The 13,401-nt window shown below is 36.1% G+C and overlaps 7 non-coding genes across 7 annotated transcripts; all 7 read right to left on the bottom strand.

The window, feature by feature from the left end:
• Window positions 1–13: 13 nt before the first annotated feature.
• On the bottom strand, window positions 14–96 carry TRNAM-CAU (transfer RNA methionine (anticodon CAU)). Its single transcript has one exon. It is a non-coding gene; the product is annotated as a tRNA-Met (tRNA).
• Window positions 97–5,153: 5,057 nt separating this feature from the next.
• TRNAF-GAA (transfer RNA phenylalanine (anticodon GAA)) lies at window positions 5,154–5,226 on the bottom strand. The gene has a single exon. It is a non-coding gene; the product is annotated as a tRNA-Phe (tRNA).
• Window positions 5,227–6,088: 862 nt separating this feature from the next.
• On the bottom strand, window positions 6,089–6,171 carry TRNAL-CAG (transfer RNA leucine (anticodon CAG)). The gene has a single exon. It is a non-coding gene; the product is annotated as a tRNA-Leu (tRNA).
• A 995-nt stretch (window positions 6,172–7,166) lies between these two features.
• TRNAF-GAA (transfer RNA phenylalanine (anticodon GAA)) lies at window positions 7,167–7,239 on the bottom strand. The gene has a single exon. It is a non-coding gene; the product is annotated as a tRNA-Phe (tRNA).
• Window positions 7,240–8,074: 835 nt separating this feature from the next.
• TRNAL-CAG (transfer RNA leucine (anticodon CAG)) lies at window positions 8,075–8,157 on the bottom strand. The gene has a single exon. It is a non-coding gene; the product is annotated as a tRNA-Leu (tRNA).
• Window positions 8,158–9,152: 995 nt separating this feature from the next.
• TRNAF-GAA (transfer RNA phenylalanine (anticodon GAA)) lies at window positions 9,153–9,225 on the bottom strand. The gene has a single exon. It is a non-coding gene; the product is annotated as a tRNA-Phe (tRNA).
• Window positions 9,226–13,055: 3,830 nt separating this feature from the next.
• On the bottom strand, window positions 13,056–13,128 carry TRNAF-GAA (transfer RNA phenylalanine (anticodon GAA)). Its single transcript has one exon. It is a non-coding gene; the product is annotated as a tRNA-Phe (tRNA).
• Window positions 13,129–13,401: the final 273 nt, after the last annotated feature.

The raw sequence follows: 13,401 nt of genomic DNA, 5'->3' as shown, positions 1-13,401 counted from the left end.
AATTAAATGTTGATGTCAGAAGTGGGATTTGAACCCACGCCTCCAGGGGAGACTGCGACATGAACGCAGCGCCTTAGCCCACTCAGCCATCCTGACTTCGATATGCAATTGGAACTTAACTCCTTCCATGCTAGTAAGCAGAAATGTTACCATTTCTTGTGATTAAAAACTTGTCACACCACCCCAAAAAAGTCAATAAATAACATTTTTTATATGCGTACTTTTCGTCTGCATTAATTTTTAAACCTCCATTTATTTTGTTTGGATATTAGAAATGTTAGATTTCTCACAAATGCGGTGATGCACCACATTTCTTCAGAAACTACTGTTTGGCCACACAGCAGGGCTTTGAAAGGAAGAGCCCTATTTGGGTTTTGCAATGCAGATTTTGCAGGAATACCTTGCAGATGAAATTTGCAGAGTACCAAAACAGCAGAAAACCTCCCAAAGTGACCACATTTTAGAAATTATTTTGCACAATGAGTTAATCAACACCTGCAATTACTATTGTCAGCCTATAGGTGTTTTCACTCTGAACCATCCAGCATTGCAAGTATGCCAGTTTAGTGCCCAGCTTTTGCTTGCAGAGACAAGCAACCCATACATTTTTAAGTGGGCTCTACTCACTGGAGCAATGTCAAATATGTAGATGCTTTGTCTCACCATTAAAGTAGAAACCTCCTATATTTCAAATTAAAGATGACGGACCTGTGTGGAGCTTGTGTTTTTTGCCTTTTTGACTTTGTCCACAGCATATTTTTTAAGGACATTTGTCTCAGTAATGCCTCAGTGTTTCAAAGTCAAACAAGCTGACTATAATCATTCAGCTAGTGTCTGATAAGTGCTGTCTGTTTCAGCTATCAGGTTACCTTTTAATCCTCTTACAGCTAAGTCAATCTGAAATAAAACAAAATAGAGGAAAAATTACTAAAAAACATTCATGTGTTCAAAAGGAAAAAGTTACCGTTTCTCAAATTTTTAACATTTTGTTTTCTGTAGATAGTTAAGATTTTTAGGCCTTTTGATCATTATCAGTCCATGTGCTTTGTTTAATATCTCCTTAAAATGTAAACGGTGAAGAAAAAGCATTTTGCCGAAACCCGGGATTGGACCAGGGACCTTTAGATCTTCAGTCTAACGCTCTCTCAACTGAGCTATTTCGGCCATATCTATACATTTTCTGGGGGGTTTGACACTCTGCAAATGTCAAGTGTCACACCTGGAGGGATATATTATAATTTTTCATTTGACTGTTTTTTGAAGCATGATTTCTTTTTGAAACGACTTCCATTTTGCTGTACATATTTAATAACATTCATTAACTATTTGTGAATGAGTAGAAAAAGACAGCAATTTTGCCATTGAATTTTTACATTTTCAGTTTGTCTCCATGCACCAGTATAATTCTGACCCTGTGCTTCTAGAATAGGTCATGGTCGCACATAAAACACAATTTGCATGCATAATGTTACATCAAGTTTTATTTTTTATGAGATGCAAACAATTGGAGCAAAAAAGAGACAACAATTTAGAGAAAATATTTATTGATTGTTAAAAGTGAGACCATTTGTCCCAAAATGTGCTGAAACATGTCAGAAGGACATGGGCATTTCACATTTTTTAAACTATGATTACCTACTTGTTAAGTTTTTGTTTATTAAGTATCGTTATGGTCTATTGATGTATGAGGTGAAAACTATGAAAGTAGACTTACCAGCAAATCCGTTTCTAGATATATTTCATGACAGCACTGTAGAAGGTTGATTCCCTACCCTAATAGGGACAGAGAACACAAAGAGGTGAAATAGTCCCTCCTCATTGACTGTCCAAAGGATTTTTCTAGTGCCAAAAGAACAACAGACATATGCACAAAAAATCTGTTTGATGTTCCTAGAGTTCTTTTTTGAGAGGACAAATTCAGATTCACTCCAAAGACTCTCAGGAAATTTTTCAAAACCACATTACTAAGTTTTGTTTGACCTCATCTAATCAATAAATGAAGATAAAGTTTCTTGAAATTGAATGTTGATGTCAGAAGTGGGATTTGAACCCACGCCTGCGACCCACGTCTTTGAACCCACGCCTCTCCAGGGAGACTGTGACCTGAACGCAGAGCCTTAGACCGCTCGGCCATCCTGACTTCGATATGCAATTGGAACTTAACTCCTTCCATGCTAGTCAGCAGAAATGTTACCATTCCTTGTGATTACAAACTTGTCACACCACCCCAAAAAAGTCAATAAATAACATTTTTTATATGCGTACTTTTCGTCTGCATTAATTTTTAAACCTCCATTTATTTTGTTTGGATATTAGAAATGTTAGATTTCTCACAAATGCGGTGATGCACCACATTTCTTCAGAAACTACTGTTTGGCCACACAGCAGGGCTTTGAAGGGAAGATCCCTATTTGGGTTTTGCAATGCAGATTTTGCAGGAATACCTTGCAGATGAAATTTGCAGAGTAGCAAAACAGCAGAAAACCTCCCAAAGTGACCACATTTTAGAAATTATTTTGCACAATGAGTTAATCAACACCTGCAATTACTATTGTCAGCCTATAGGTGTTTTCACTCTGAACCATCCAGCATTGCAAGTATGCCAGTTTAGTGCCCAGCTTTTGCTTGCAGAGACAAGCAACCCATACATTTTTAAGTGGGCTCTACTCACTGGAGCAATGTCAAATATGTAGATGCTTTGTCTCACCATTAAAGTAGAAACCTCCTATATTTCAAATTAAAGATGACGGACCTGTGTGGAGCTTGTGTTTTTTGCCTTTTTGACTTTGTCCACAGCATATTTTTTAAGGACATTTGTCTCAGTAATGCCTCAGTGTTTCAAAGTCAAACAAGCTGACTATAATCATTCAGCTAGTGTCTGATAAGTGCTGTCTGTTTCAGCTATCAGGTTACCTTTTAATCCTCTTACAGCTAAGTCAATCTGAAATAAAACAAAATAGAGGAAAAATTACTAAAAAACATTCATGTGTTCAAAAGGAAAAAGTTACCGTTTCTCAAATTTTTAACATTTTGTTTTCTGTAGATAGTTAAGATTTTTAGGCCTTTTGATCATGATCAGTCCATGTGCTTTGTTTAATATCTCCTTAAAATGTAAACGGTGAAGAAAAAGCATTTTGCCGAAACCCGGGATTCGACCAGGGACCTTTAGATCTTCAGTCTAATGCTCTCCCAACTGAGCTATTTCGGCCATATCTATACATTTTCTGGGGGGTTTGACACTCTGCAAATGTCAAGTGTCACACCTGGAGGGATATATTATAATTTTTCATTTGACTGTTTTTTGAAGCATGATTTCTATTTGAAACGACTTCCATTTTGCTGTACATATTTAATAACATTCATTAACTATTTGTGAATGAGTAGAAAAAGACAGCAATTTTGCCATTGAATTTTTACATTTTCAGTTTGTCTCCATGCACCAGTATAATTCTGACCCTGTGCTTCTAGAATAGGTCATGGTCGCACATAAAACACAATTTGCATGCATAATGTTACATCAAGTTTTATTTTTTATGAGATGCAAACAATTGGAGCAAAAAAGAGACAAAAATTTAGAGAAAATATTTTATTGATTGTTAAAAGTGAGACCATTTGTCCCAAAATGTGCTGAAACATGTCAGAATGACATGGGCATTTCACATTTTTTAAACTATGATTACCTACTTGTTAAGTTTTTGTTTATTAAGTATCGTTATGGTCTATTGATGTATGAGGTGAAAACTATGAAAGTAGACTTACCAGCAAATCCGTTTCTAGATATATTTCATGACAGCACTGTAGAAGGTTGATTCCCTACCCTAATAGGGACAGAGAACACAAAGAGGTGAAATAGTCCCTCCTCATTGACTGTCCAAAGGATTTTTCTAGTGCCAAAAGAACAACAGACATATGCACAAAAAATCTGTTTGATGTTCCTAGAGTTCTTTTTTGAGAGGACAAATTCAGATTCACTCCAAAGACTCTCAGGAAATTTTTCAAAACCACATTACTAAGTTTTGTTTGACCTCATCTAATCAATAAATGAAGATAAAGTTTCTTGAAATTGAATGTTGATGTCAGAAGTGGGATTTGAACCCACACCTCTCCAGGGAGACTGTGACCTGAACGCAGAGCCTTAGACCGCTCGGCCATCCTGACTTCGATATGCAATTGGAACTTAACTCCTTCCATGCTAGTCAGCAGAAATGTTACCATTCCTTGTGATTACAAACTTGTCACACCACCCCAAAAAAGTCAATAAATAACATTTTTTATATGCGTACTTTTCGTCTGCATTAATTTTTAAACCTCCATTTATTTTGTTTGGATATTAGAAATGTTAGATTTCTCACAAATGCGGTGATGCACCACATTTCTTCAGAAACTACTGTTTGGCCACACAGCAGGGCTTTGAAGGGAAGATCCCTATTTGGGTTTTGCAATGCAGATTTTGCAGGAATACCTTGCAGATGAAATTTGCAGAGTACCAAAACAGCAGAAAACCTCCCAAAGTGACCACATTTTAGAAATTATTTTGCACAATGAGTTAATCAACACCTGCAATTACTATTGTCAGCCTATAGGTGTTTTCACTCTGAACCATCCAGCATTGCAAGTATGCCAGTTTAGTGCCCAGCTTTTGCTTGCAGAGACAAGCAACCCATACATTTTTAAGTGGGCTCTACTCACTGGAGCAATGTCAAATATGTAGATGCTTTGTCTCACCATTAAAGTAGAAACCTCCTATATTTCAAATTAAAGATGACGGACCTGTGTGGAGCTTGTGTTTTTTGCCTTTTTGACTTTGTCCACAGCATATTTTTAAAGGACATTTGTCTCAGTAATGCCTCAGTGTTTCAAAGTCAAACAAGCTGACTATAATCATTCAGCTAGTGTCTGATAAGTGCTGTCTGTTTCAGCTATCAGGTTACCTTTTAATCCTCTTACAGCTAAGTCAATCTGAAATAAAACAAAATAGAGGAAAAATTACTAAAAAACATTCATGTGTTCAAAAGGAAACAGTTACCGTTTCTCAAATTTTTAACATTTTGTTTTCTGTAGATAGTTAAGATTTTTAGGCCTTTTGATCATGATCAGTCCATGTGCTTTGTTTAATATCTCCTTAAAATGTAAACGGTGAAGAAAAAGCATTTTGCCGAAACCCGGGATTGGACCAGGGACCTTTAGATCTTCAGTCTAATGCTCTCCCAACTGAGCTATTTCGGCCATATCTATACATTTTCTGGGGGGTTTGACACTCTGCAAATGTCAAGTGTCACACCTGGAGGGATATATTATAATTTTTCATTTGACTGTTTTTTGAAGCATGATTTCTATTTTAAACGCCTTCCATTTTGCTGTACATATTTAATAACATTCATTAACTATTTGTGAATGAGTAGAAAAAGACAGCAATTTTGCCATTGAATTTTTACATTTTCATTTTGTCTCCATGCACCAGTATAATTCTGACCCTGTGCTTCTAGAATAGGTCATGGTCGCACATAAAACACAATTTGCATGCATAATGTTACATCAAGTTTTATTTTTTATGAGATGCAAACAATTGGAGCAAAAAAGAGACAAAAATTTAGAGAAAATATTTTATTGATTGTTAAAAGTGAGACCATTTGTCCCAAAATGTGCTGAAACATGTCAGAATGACATGGGCATTTCACATTTTTTAAACTATGATTACCTACTTGTTAAGTTTTTGTTTATTAAGTATCGTTATGGTCTATTGATGTATGAGGTGAAAACTATGAAAGTAGACTTACCAGCAAATCCGTTTCTAGATATATTTCATGACAGCACTGTAGAAGGTTGATTCCCTACCCTAATAGGGACAGAGAACACAAAGAGGTGAAATAGTCCCTCCTCATTGACTGTCCAAAGGATTTTTCTAGTGCCAAAAGAACAACAGACATATGCACAAAAATTCTGTTTGATGTTCCTAGAGTTCTTTTTTGAGAGGACAAATTCAGATTCACTCCAAAGACTCTCTGGAAATTTTTCAAAACCACATTACTAAGTTTTGTTTGACCTCATCTAATCAATGAAGATAAAGTTTCTTGAAATTAAATGTTGATGTCAGAAGTGGGATTTGAACCCACGCCTCCAGGGGAGACTGCGACCTGAACTCAGCGCCTTAGACCGCTCGGCCATCCTGACTTCGATATGCAATTGGAACTTAACTCCTTCCATGCTAGTCAGCAGAAATGTTACCATTCCTTGTGATTAAAAACTTGTCACACCACCCCAAAAAAGTCAATAAATAACATTTTTTATATGCGTACTTTTCGTCTGCATTAATTTTTAAACCTCCATTTATTTTGTTTGGATATTAGAAATGTTAGATTTCTCACAAATGCGGTGATGCACCACATTTCTTCAGAAACTACTGTTTGGCCACACAGCAGGGCTTTGAAAGGAAGAGCCCTATTTGGGTTTTGCAATGCTGATTTTGCAGGAATACCTTGCAGATGAAATTTGCAGAGTACCAAAACAGCAGAAAACCTCCCAAAGTGACCACATTTTAGAAATTATTTTGCACAATGAGTTAATCAACACCTGCAATTACTATTGTCAGCCTATAGGTGTTTTCACTCTGAACCATCCAGCATTGCAAGTATGCCAGTTTAGTGCCCAGCTTTTGCTTGCAGAGTCAAGCAACCCATACATTTTTAAGTGGGCTCTACTCACTGGAGCAATGTCAAATATGTAGATGCTTTGTCTCACCATTAAAGTAGAAACCTCCTATATTTCAAATTAAAGATGACGGACCTGTGTGGAGGTTGTATTTTTTGCCTTTTTGACTTTGTCCACAGCATATTTTTTAAGGACATTTGTCTCAGTAATGCCTCAGTGTTTCAAAGTCAAACAAGCTGACTATAATCATTCAGCTAGTGTCTGATAAGTGCTGTCTCTTTCAGCTATCAGGTTACCTTTTAATCCTCTTACAGCTAAGTCAATCTGAAATAAAACAAAATAGAGGAAAAATTACTAAAAAACATTCATGTGTTCAAAAGGAAAAAGTTACCGTTTCTCAAATTTTTAACATTTTGTTTTCTGTAGATAGTTAAGATTTTTAGGCCTTTTGATCATGATCAGTCCATGTGCTTTGTTTAATATCTCCTTAAAATGTAAACGGTGAAGAAAAAGCATTTTGCCGAAACCCGGGATTGGACCAGGGACCTTTAGATCTTCAGTCTAACGCTCTCCCAACTGAGCTATTTCGGCCATATCTATACATTTCCAGGGGGGTTTGACACTCTGCAAATGTCAAGTGTCACACCTGGAGGGATATATTATAATTTTTCATTTGACTGTTTTTTGAAGCATGATTTCTATTTGAAACGCCTTCCATTTTGCTGTACATATTTAATAACATTCATTAACTATTTGTGAATGAGTAGAAAAAGACAGCAATTTTGCCATTGAATTTTTACATTTTCAGTTTGTCTCCATGCACCAGTATAATTCTGACCCTGTGCTTCTAGAATAGGTCATGGTCGCACATAAAACACAATTTGCATGCATAATGTTACATCAAGTTTTATTTTTTATGAGATGCAAACAATTGGAGCAAAAAAGAGACAAAAATTTAGAGAAAATATTTTATTGATTGTTAAAAGTGAGACCATTTGTCCCAAAATGTGCTGAAACATGTCAGAATGACATGGGCATTTCACATTTTTTAAACTATGATTACCTACTTGTTAAGTTTTTGTTTATTAAGTATCGTTATGGTCTATTGATGTAAGAGGTGAAAACTATGAAAGTAGACTGACCAGCAAATCCGTTTCTAGATATATTTCATGACAGCACTGTAGAAGGTTGATTCCCTACCCTAATAGGGACAGAGAACACAAAGAGGTGAAATAGTCCCTCCTCATTGACTGTCCAAAGGATTTTTCTAGTGCCAAAAGAACAACAGACATATGCACAAAAAATCTGTTTGATGTTCCTAGAGTTCTTTTTTGAGAGGACAAATTCAGATTCACTCCAAAGACTCTCAGGAAATTTTTCAAAACCACATTACATGAAGATAAAATTTCTTGAAATTAAATGTTGATGTCAGAAGTGGGATTTGAACCCACGCCTCCAGGGGAGACTGCGACCTGAACGCAGCGCCTTAGACCGCTCGGCCATCCTGACTTCGATATGCAATTGGAACTTAACTCTTTCCATGCTAGTCAGCAGAAATGTTACCATTTATTGTGATTAAAAACTTGTCACACCACCCCAAAAAAGTCAATAAATAACATTTTTTATATGCGTACTTTTCGTCTGCATTAATTTTTAAACCTCCATTTATTTTGTTTGGATATTAGAAATGTTAGATTTCTCACAAATGCGGTGATGCACCACATTTCTTCAGAAACTACTGTTTGGCCACACAGCAGGGCTTTGAAAGGAAGAGCCCTATTTGGGTTTTGCAATGCAGATTTTGCAGGAATACCTTGCAGATGAAATTTGCAGAGTACCAAAACAGCAGAAAACCTCCCAAAGTGACCACATTTTAGAAATTATTTTGCACAATGAGTTAATCAACACCTGCAATTACTATTGTCAGCCTATAGGTGTTTTCACTCTGAACCATCCAGCATTGCAAGTATGCCAGTTTAGTGCCCAGCTTTTGCTTGCAGAGACAAGCAACCCATACATTTTTAAGTGGGCTCTACTCACTGGAGCAATGTCAAATATGTAGATGCTTTGTCTCACCATTAAAGTAGAAACCTCCTATATTTCAAATTAAAGATGACGGACCTGTGTGGAGCTTGTGTTTTTTGCCTTTTTTACTTTGTCCACAGCATATTTTTTAAGGACATTTGTCTCAGTAATGCCTCAGTGTTTCAAAGTCAAACAAGCTGACTATAATCATTCAGCTAGTGTCTGATAAGTGCTGTTTGTTTCAGCTATCAGGTTACCTTTTAATCCTCTTACAGCTAAGTCAATCTGAAATAAAACAAAATAGAGGAAAAATTACTAAAAAACATTCATGTGTTCAAAAGGAAAAAGTTACCGTTTCTCAAATTTTTAACATTTTGTCTTCTGTAGATAGTTAAGATTTTTAGGCCTTTTGATCATGATCAGTCCATGTGCTTTGTTTAATATCTCCTTAAAATGTAAACGGTGAAGAAAAAGCATTTTGCCGAAACCCGGGATTGGACCAGGGACCTTTAGATCTTCAGTCTAACGCTCTCCCAACTGAGCTATTTCGGCCATATCTATACATTTTCTGGGGGGTTTGACACTCTGCAAATGTCAAGTGTCACACCTGGAGGGATATATTATAATTTTTTATTTGACTGTTTTTTGAAGCATGATTTCTATTTGAAACGCCTTCCATTTTGCTGTACATATTTAATAACATTCATTAACTATTTGTGAATGAGTAGAAAAAGACAGCAATTTTGCCATTGAATTTTTACATTTTCAGTTTGTCTCCATGCACCAGTATAATTCTGACCCTGTGCTTCTAGAATAGGTCATGGTCGCACATAAAACACAATTTGCATGCATAATGTTACATCAAGTTTTATTTTTTATGAGATGCAAACAATTGGAGCAAAAAAGAGACAAAAATTTAGAGAAAATATTTTATTGATTGTTAATGTTAAAAGTGAGACCATTTGGCCCAAAATGTGCTGAAACATGTCAGAAGGACATGGGCATTTCACATTTTTTAAACTATGATTACCTACTTGTTAAGTTTTTGTTTATTAAGTATCGTTATGGTCTATTGATGTATGAGGTGAAAACTATGAAAGTAGACTTACCAGCAAATCCGTTTCTAGATATATTTCATGACAGCACTGTAGAAGGTTGATTCCCTACCCTAATAGGGACAGAGAACACAAAGAGGTGAAATAGTCCCTCCTCATTGACTGTCCAAAGGATTTTTCTAGTGCCAAAAGAACAACAGACATATGCACAAAAAATCTGTTTGATGTTCCTAGAGTTCTTTTTTGAGGGGACAAATTCAGATTCACTCCAAAGACTCTCAGGAAATTTTTCCAAACCATATTACTAAGTTTTGTTTGACCTCATCTAATCAATAAATGAAGATAAAGTTTCTTGAAATTATATGTTGATGTCAGAAGTGTGATTTGAACCCACGCCTCCAGGGGAGACTGCAACTTGAACACAGCGCCTTAGACCGCTCGTCCATCCTGACTTTCATACGCACCTCCATTTATTTTGTTTGGATATTAGAAATGTTATATTTCTCACAAATGCGGTGATGCACCACATTTCTTCAGAAACTACTGTTTGGCCACACAGCAGGGCTTTGAAAGGAAGAGCCCTATTTGGGTTTTGCAATGCAGATTTTGCAGGAATACCTTGCAGATGAAATTTGCAGAGTACCAAAACAGCAGAAAACCTCCCAAAGTGACCACATTTTAGAAATTATTTTGCACAATGAGTTAATCAACACCTGCAATTACTATTGTCAGCCTATAGGTGTTTTCACTCTGAACCATCCAGCATTGCAAGTATGCCAGTTTAGTGCCCAGCTTTTGCTTGCAGAGACAAGCAACCCATACATTTTTAAGTGGGCTCTACTCACTGGAGCAATGTCAAATATGTAGATGCTTTGTCTCACCATTAAAGTAGAAACCTCCTATATTTCAAATTAAAGATGACGGACCTGTGTGGAGCTTGTGTTTTTTGCCATTTTGACTTTGTCCACAGCATATTTTTTAAGGACATTTGTCTCAGTAATGCCTCAGTGTTTCAAAGTCAAACAAGCTGACTATAATCATTCAGCTAGTGTCTGATAAGTGCTGTCTGTTTCAGCTATCAGGTTACCTTTTAATCCTCTTACAGCTAAGTCAATCTGAAATAAAACAAAATAGAGGAAAAATTACTAAAAAACATTCATGTGTTCAAAAGGAAAAAGTTACCGTTTCTCAAATTTTTAACATTTTGTTTTCTGTAGATAGTTAAGATTTTTAGGCCTTTTGATCATGATCAGTCCATGTGCTTTGTTTAATATCTCCTTAAAATGTAAACGGTGAAGAAAAAGAATTTTGCAGAAACCCGGGATTGGACCAGGGACCTTTAGATCTTCAGTCTAACGCTCTCCCAACTGAGCTATTTCAGCCATATCTATACATTTTTTGGGGGGTTTGACACTCTGCAAATGTCAAGTGTCACACCTGGAGGGATATATTATAATTTTTCATTTTACTGTTTTTTGAAGCATGATTTCTATTTGAAACGCCTTCCATTTTGCTGTACATATTTAATAACATTCATTAACTATTTGTGAATGAGTAGAAAAAGACAGCAATTTTGCCATTGAATTTTTACATTTTCAGTTTGTCTCCATGCACCAGTATAATTCTGACCCTGTGCTTCTAGAATAGGTCATGGTCGCACATAAAACACAATTTGCATGCATAATGTTACATCAAGTTTTATTTTTTATGAGATGCAAACAATTGGAGCAAAAAAGAGACAAAAATTTAGAGAAAATATTTTATTGATTGTTAAAAGTGAGACCATTTGTCCCAAAATGTGCTGAAACATGTCAGAATGACATGGGCATTTCACATTTTTTAAACTATGATTACCTACTTGTTAAGTTTTTGTTTATTAAGTATCGTTATGGTCTATTGATGTATGAGGTGAAAACTATGAAAGTAGACTTACCAGCAAATCCGTTTCTAGATATATTTCATGACAGCACTGTAGAAGGTTGATTCCCTACCCTAATAGGGACAGAGAACACAAAGAGGTGAAATAGTCCCTCCTCATTGACTGTCCAAAGGATTTTTCTAGTGGCAAAAGAACAACAGACATATGCACAAAAAATCTGTTTGATGTTCCTAGAGTTCTTTTTTGAGGGGACAAATTCAGATTCACTCCAAAGACTCTCAGGAAATTTTTCAAAAACACATTACTAAGTTTTGTTTGACCTCATCTAATCAATAAATGAAGATAAAGTTTCTTGAAATTAAATGTTGATGTCAGAAGTGGGATTTGAACCCACGCCTGCAGGAGAGACTGCGACCTGAACGCAGCGCCTTAGACCGCTCGGCCATTATGACTTCTATATACAATTGGAACTTAACTCCTTCCATGCTAGTCAGCAGAAATGTTACCATTCCTTGTGATTAAAAACTTGTCACACCACCCCAAAAAAGTCAATAAATAACATTTTTTTATATGCGTACTTTTCGTCTGCATTAATTTTTAAACCTCCATTTATTTTGTTTGGAAATTAGAACTGTTAGATTTCTCACAAATGCGGTGACGCACCACAATTCTTCAGAAACTACTGTTTGGCCACACAGCAGGGCTTTGAAAGGAAGAGCCCTATTTGGGTTTTGCAATGCAGATTTTGCAGGAATACCTTGCAGATGAAATTTGCAGAGTACCAAAACAGCAGAAAACCTCCCAAAGTGACCACATTTTAGAAATTATTTTGCACAATGAGTTAATCAACACCTGCAATTACTATTGTCAGCCTATAGGTGTTTTCACTCTGAACCATCCAGCATTGCAAGTATGCCAGTTTAGTGCCCAGCTTTTGCTTGCAGAGACAAGCAACCCATACATTTTTAAGTGGGCTCTACTCACTGGAGCAATGTCAAATATGTAGATGCTTTGTCTCACCATTAAAGTAGAAACCTCCTATATTTCAAATTAAAGATGACGGACCTGTGTGGAGCTTGTGTTTTTTGCCTTTTTGACTTTGTCCACAGCATATTTTTTAAGGACATTTGTCTCAGTAATGCCTCAGTGTTTCAAAGTCAAACAAGCTGACTATAATCATTCAGCTAGTGTCTGATAAGTGCTGTCTGTTTCAGCTATCAGGTTACCTTTTAATCCTCTTACAGCTAAGTCAATCTGAAATAAAACAAAATAGAGGAAAAATTGCTAAAAAACATTCATGTGTTCAAAAGGAAAAAGTTACCGTTTCTCAAATTTTTAACATTTTGTTTTCTGTAGATAGTTAAGATTTTTAGGCCTTTTGATCATGATCAGTCCATGTGCTTTGTTTAATATCTCCTTAAAATGTAAACGGTGAAGAAAAAGCATTTTGCCGAAACCCGGGATTGGACCAGGGACCTTTAGATCTTCAGTCTAATGCTCTCCCAACTGAGCTATTTCGGCCATATCTATACATTTTCTGGGGGGTTTAACACTCTGCAAATGTCAAGTGTCACACCTGGAGGGATATATTATAATTTTTCATTTGACTGTTTTTTGAAGCATGATTTCTATTTGAAACGCCTTCCATTTTGCTGTACATATTTAATAACATTCATTAACTATTTGTGAATGAGTAGAAAAAGACAGCAATTTTGCCATTGAATTTTTACATTTTCAGTTTGTCTCCATGCACCAGTATAATTCTGACCCTGTGCTTCTAGAATAGGTCATGGT

The sequence above is a fragment of the Dendrobates tinctorius genome, unplaced genomic scaffold (assembly GCF_039654945.1).
Source record: "Dendrobates tinctorius isolate UK_male_01 unplaced genomic scaffold, ASM3965494v1 ptg000350l, whole genome shotgun sequence".
Lineage (NCBI taxonomy): Eukaryota > Metazoa > Chordata > Amphibia > Anura > Dendrobatidae > Dendrobates > Dendrobates tinctorius.
The sequence above is the reverse complement of the archived record's forward strand: the minus strand, read 5'-3'. Positions and strand labels throughout refer to the sequence as shown.